Source organism: Chinchilla lanigera, unplaced genomic scaffold (assembly GCF_000276665.1).
Source record: "Chinchilla lanigera isolate Chin_1 unplaced genomic scaffold, ChiLan1.0 scaffold00022, whole genome shotgun sequence".
Taxonomy (NCBI): Eukaryota; Metazoa; Chordata; class Mammalia; order Rodentia; family Chinchillidae; genus Chinchilla; species Chinchilla lanigera.
Genome location: NW_004955423.1, coordinates 19,419,998 through 19,426,522, shown reverse-complemented (window position 1 = coordinate 19,426,522; position 6,525 = coordinate 19,419,998).

Here is a 6,525-nt window from a genome sequence, read left to right as displayed (position 1 = left end):
TTTTTTGGTTTTTCTCCGGTACCGGGAACCGAACTCACGACCTTGCGCTTGCCAGGCAGGCGCTTTGCCGCTGAGCTAAATCCCCAGCCCCCTATATTGACTCTTCTTATCAAAAGGAAGAGGTAGACTTCCATTTTCTGGTATCATCTTCAATATCCTTTTTCAGTGTACTATAGTTTTCAATGTAAAAATCTTTTACTTTGTTAGATTGATTTCTAAGTATTTCATTTTGTATGCTGTTATAAAAGGTGTGGTTTCCCTAAATTCTCTCTCCTTAAGTCTGTTATTTGTACAGGAATGCTATTGATTTTTGAGTGGGGACTTTGTATACAGCTACCTGGCTAAATTTGGTTACTAAATGTCGAAGTTTTTTGATATAGTTTTTGATGTCTTCCATGTAAAGTATCATGACATCTGCAAATAATGATATATTTACTTCTTCCTTTCCTATCTTTATTCATTTTCTTTATTTTTCTTGATTAATTGACTGGACTAATATTCCCAGAATTATATTGAATAGGAGGGGTGAAATTGAACATCCTTGTCTTGTTCCCGATTTTAGAGTGAAAGCTTTCATTTTTGAGCATTTAGTATGGAGTTGGTTGTTGGTTTATGTTGGATGGCTTTTTATCAGATAGAGATAGCAATCATCTATTTCAATTCGTTGTTTTTTATCACTCAATGAAATTGAAGATGTAATTAAAAACTTACCAACAAAGAAAACCCTAGGTTCTGATGGATTCACTGGTGAATTCTGTAAGAAATTTAGAGACTATCTAATGTCACTATTCTTTAACCTTTTTTATGAAATTGAAAGAGGAGCAGTACTCTTAAACTCATTCCTGTGAGCAAGTATTACCCTGATACCAAAACCAGAGACAGATCTGACCAAAAAACAGAAATACAGACCAATCTCCCTAATAAATATAAATGCAAAAGTCCTCAATAAAATCTTGGCAAACAAAAGGCAGTGAATCACCAAGGAGGTCATACATCACGACTAAGCAGGATACATTCCAGGGATGCAGGAATGGTTCAACACATGCAAATCAATGAATGTAGTGCAAATAAATAAATAAATAAATGTAATGCACCACATCAACAGAGACAAGGACAAAAAAATCACATGATCATCTAAATAGACATAGAAAAAGCCTTGAAATGTAACATTTTTGTTGACTTTCACTTAAGTGGAATTGCAGTTAATCCTGTTTTTTGTCTATCTTCTTTCACGCAGCATGAAAACTTTGAAATATATTCATATTGTTTCAAACATAAAGAGTTAATACTGAAGAACATCCCATTTAATGCCTCTGATGCTACAGTTTTTCCATCCATTGTTCATGATTTTGCCTAAACTTCATAATTAAAACTATTATGAACATCCATATGTCCATCTTTGTTGTGGTTACATGCTTTAAGCAGATACCAAAAAATAAATCCATTTCTCCTTATTGTAGGCATACAGTTTACTTTGTAAGGAAGTGAAAAGGTGTTTTTCAAAATTGCTGCACGATGGTAACCTGGCCAGCATTCCATGATGATTTGACACCTTAAGATGGGGACTTTGGAGATGATTAGATTCGATAAGGTGCTTGACTGAATAGTAATGTCCATATCAGAGAAGAGTAAATGGAAGATATATATATTCATGTGTGGACTTCCTACCTCTTTCTGTACATATATCACCTCGTGGTATATAAACCGCTTTGTAATGAGGCTTCCTACATCGGATATTTTGTTATAGTGATCAAACGAGGACTGATACACTAAAGCATGAATATCTAGTGGACTGTGTACCATTCTGGGGGAAGTGCTTTTCACATTCAATGCGTTTAACACCTTTAATGAATGCCATTGACTTTATATTCGTGGGTATAGTTATAAATTATGTTTGTTTTGTTGTATGTATCTCCTTATTAATCCCTGTCTTAATTACTGTTGCCTTATGTAAAATATTGATTATGGTGGAAAGTGGATCCATGTTTGTTTCAAAGTAATGCTTAGGTAATTCTAAGTCCTTTACATTTCCATATCAATTTTCAGAAAAATAATTTTAAAAAGACATCAATTTGTGCAGTTCCCAGTGGGATTGCTATTGGGATTTTATCCTCAATTTGGTATGACTCATAATCTAGCAAATTGAGTCTACAACTGTCTCCATTTTCCTAGTTTTTTTTTTAACTTCTGTAAGCAAAATGTGTTATTTTTACTGGAAAGGTTTCCCTTCAATTCTTTTTAAAAATTTACTCTGATCCTGTACTTTGTAGTGTTATTATAAATAGAATTATCTTTCATTTACCAAATAGTTTCTGTTACTATTTTTAAAAGTATAATTCTTTTACATATTAATATTGAATGCAATTTTCCAAAGTTAATTCATAAATTATAGCAGCTCTTTGAATATTTCCTTGAAATTTCTGTGTAAAAATCATATCTTCTGCAAATAGACACATTTTTACTTCTTTCTTTCCAAGATGTATTATTTTCATTATTTTTATTGATATTTTTCTTGGTCTAGACTTTCTGGTACAATAATGAATAAAAGGTAAAATGTAACATCTTTGACATATTTCTGATTTAATTGAGAAAAATTCAGTTGCATTGTGGATAAAAATGTGTAAGTCCAGGTGTAGTGGCTCATGCCTATAATCCCAGCATTCAGGAGGCTGAGGCAGGAGGATTGCTATGAGTTTGAGGTCAGCCTGGGCTACATAGTGAGCTCAAGGCCAGCCTGAATTTCATAGTTAAACCCTATCTCAAATAATTTGTTTAATATTTTTCCCTATCTCAAACTTTTTATGAGGCTGAGTTAAAGGCAACAGGCTGTTTAGTGCAGGGAATTTCAAGGAAGTGCCATGTTTGGGCTGTGACGTGGGTACTGCTGGCTGCTTTTAAACAAATTTAGAGTAAAAGCCAGAGTCACAAATTTTGAAAAATTTGCAGCTTTATAGAAAAGAATCACATGTAAGATTAGGGTCAAAGAAGGTGTGATTGTTGATGAAATTAGTGCCCTTTAAAAGAAGCACATTATTTTACCTTGGGAAAACAGAAAGATGTTTTGAGATTGGCTCCACCCACTGTCAGCTCAAGGGTGTAAAGTTAGGAACTCATTTGAAAACTGATTTAAGAAGAGAGGATCTGGGCAATGTGCCACATAGGAAGATGTTTTTCTGGGATTCATTTCATTATACACAACCATCCAGTGAGGCAACGCCACTGCAGCCATGGTAAAAATGTCCCTAGCTACTACTAAAACTTACAACAGACCTTGTGTGGAACAATAATGCTGGTTTTAGAGGCATGAAGAATAAGAGAGCTGTGTAATCCAGAGCTTACACTGAGCATTGAAAAGAAAGGCTGGGAAGCCAGGCAATATGTGATAGGGTGCAAGCTCTTGTGGACATTTCCTGAAAGGCTGATGAATGAAGTCGTGAAGGTGAAGCCAAAACTGCAATGGCCACTTGAAGAGGTTACAGAGGCCAGGACCATGGAACACTGGCCAAGGAAAACTGCAAGCAGAAAGTTGAAAGTGAAATATGGAGAGAAATATGCAATGCAGCCAAAAGAGAGGCCATGTGGGCTGCTACCTGCAAAGCTACAGGGCAGGGGTTGCCCAGACCCTTTTGTTTACACTGCTCCTGAAAAGTAACCTAAGTTATTCCAGACATTCATCAGCTCCTTTGCTCATGGTTTGTGCTTCCATTTTTTTCCCTTTATTCTTGCATCATTTATCTTGAATTAGTACAGGTAATATTTGACAGAAAGTGCTTTTGTTTTCCTCAGAAGGAATTTTAATGGTAGGCAGTTATGTTCTCTCTTTTAAATATTGGAATATACTGGTTTTACAACTGTGTGTCTCATCTGCCGATTATCTCATAGGCTGAGTTTTTAAATTGTTTGCCTTTTTAAGCTTTTAAAAACTTAACTTTTTTAATCCTTTGGGTTTTTTTTTTTTTTCAGATTGATTGATTTTCATATCTTCCTTCCTTCACTTTCTTTTGTGTGTGATAATTTCAGTAACTGAAACTATTATAGGTTCTATTTTTCCTTCATTTGTATGTCTATACCAAATATGTACCTGTATGTACAGAAAATATCAGTAAATTCTCTTTCTTCTCAGAGAGCTAAGAGGGAATGAAAGTCCTTGAACAGGCCCAATTTAAGGGTCAAGTATCCTTAGTTAAAACCTAACTCAAGGTAGGAGCACAGAAACTAACAAATAAGGTTGAAATACTGCTTTGTCCTACAACATAATGAATGTGCAGTGCATAAAAGAGAATTATGGGGAATATAACATGGAAATCAAATATGAGATCACATAAGCAGAAAAGTAAATAGTGAATATCATTAATTATAACTCATTTAATAAAATACATAGCTATTAATTCATGTGTATGCGAATCAATAAATAAAGCAAATGTGTACTTAATATTTGTATGTATATTCATATAAATTACTTCTCAGTAAAAAGGAAATATTTTGCAATTTATCTCCATACCAACTTACTGAATTCTATACGATACATTACAGATAATTCAACACAGCCGGAATGTGTTCTTCTGTCTCACAGAGTTGCAAGTGCAGTTTCCATGCATGTTCTGTATGGGGCCCAGTCAATCATAATATATGAGGCTGATGTGAGTGTGAACTACTTTTCTCAAGGAAGCTGTCTCCTGTATTTCTCACCTATCTTTCAGAATGTGCTTGTCACATTACATGACTTTGATGAGCAGGTCCACTCAGCTTGTGACAACATGGACAGGTTCATATTCTACATGCACTCAGACTGAATCATTCCCAAGACTTGGGAAACAAGACAGAAGCCTGGGATTAATTTGTATAGCATTTCAGCGTTAGTTAACAGTAAGATCAACTATTATAACTCTTTAACTCTGCGAGTGAGTGAGTGAGTGTGTGTGTGTGTGTGTGTGTGTGTGTATGCAGTGTGTTTAAGGGGAAAGAGAGGTTTCCATGTTTTGTTATAGTGTTGTTCATTATGATTTATGTTTCTTAAGGATTTAGCCAAAATCAAATTCATGAGCTTTGGAGTGAACATGAATCCATCCAAAAGGTTTGATACTTCTTTTACCTTTGTTCCATTCTTACGAGTATGTCAAATGTAGAATTACACACGTTTTTTGGTGGTGCTTGGGATTGAAATCATGGTGTCTCTCATGCTAGGCGAGAGAGTCCCACTAAATTATACTTCAATAACTAAATTCTCAGTCTAAAGTTTTTCCAAATTTGGAGAAAATTTAGCATGAAAATACATTAGAGGGCTATACCAATACCAAAGCATAACCTACTTTTTTGTATTGAATGAAAAGAAATAATTTTTAATCTCAATATTTTTAGTAGATTGACATGGGTAGGTTTATGAGTGTGTGTAAAAGTGATGAAAATATGTGTTTTTCATAAGTCATACTTCAACAGTGAGAAAGGTTATTCTCCAAACAACCTAATAAGGTCAACCTAATATGAACATTAAATATCCATTTGCTTGCATATGTCCCTAAAACTGACAAATATCGAGTAATACTATGTACTCTCTCACATACTGCACTCACAAATGTCCAACACATACATACTTATCTGTGTTAGAAAGTGTGTGGTTACTATCAATGTGAATTTAATGGAAACATGTATTAGTATCATTCTTCTAGAACTAATTTGCCCTTATGTATGAGAAGTTGTAATGATGATCCACATGCTTGATCATAACTTCACATATGAGATTTTATTCTAAAGAAATAATCTTAGACTTGAACAACAGCTAGAAGAATGCTAATTGCAGAATTATGTGTGAATGTGAGAAAAATATAAAGAAATTAAGCAGAAAGCTGTAAGTATCTTAAATATCAGCCAAGGGATTTGTGAGTATGAATTATTATGTATTATTACAATGTGATAATATATATTTCCTGTAAGGTAATATTTCTAAAATCTTACACATTTTTCTGATCATATAACAAGTATTAAGTAACATAAACCTCATTAAAAAAAAAAACTAGTAGGTAGTTGCTATCTATACTTTAACACTGAGGAAATTAAAACATAATTATTTAAGAAATTTTGTGGCTGTCTCCTAGCTTTTATGTGAAGAGGCCAGCGCTAAAATTCAGGCATTTCAGGCTGGGGATATGTCTTAGCGGCACATTGCCTTGCCTGGCAAGTGCAAGGTTCTGAGTTCGATTTCCAGTATAAATACAATTCAGGCATTTTTCTTAACATTTCATGTGAGAAGCTCATGACAGTACACTTTTTCATTATATATTATTGTTTTACTATTATAACTTTAAGATGTATGCTTAGGGCCAGGGATATAGCTCAGTGGCATAAGCACCTGCCTGGCAAGCACAAGGTCCTGAGTTCAATTCCTGGTACCAAAGAAAGTATGCATTTTTAAAATAGTTAAGATTAAAAATTATTAAATGAAAAAAAGCCAAGGATATATTCAATGATTGTAAATTTTTAATGATTCTAATATAAATGTTTATGTATGTATGTGAATAAAAATATCTA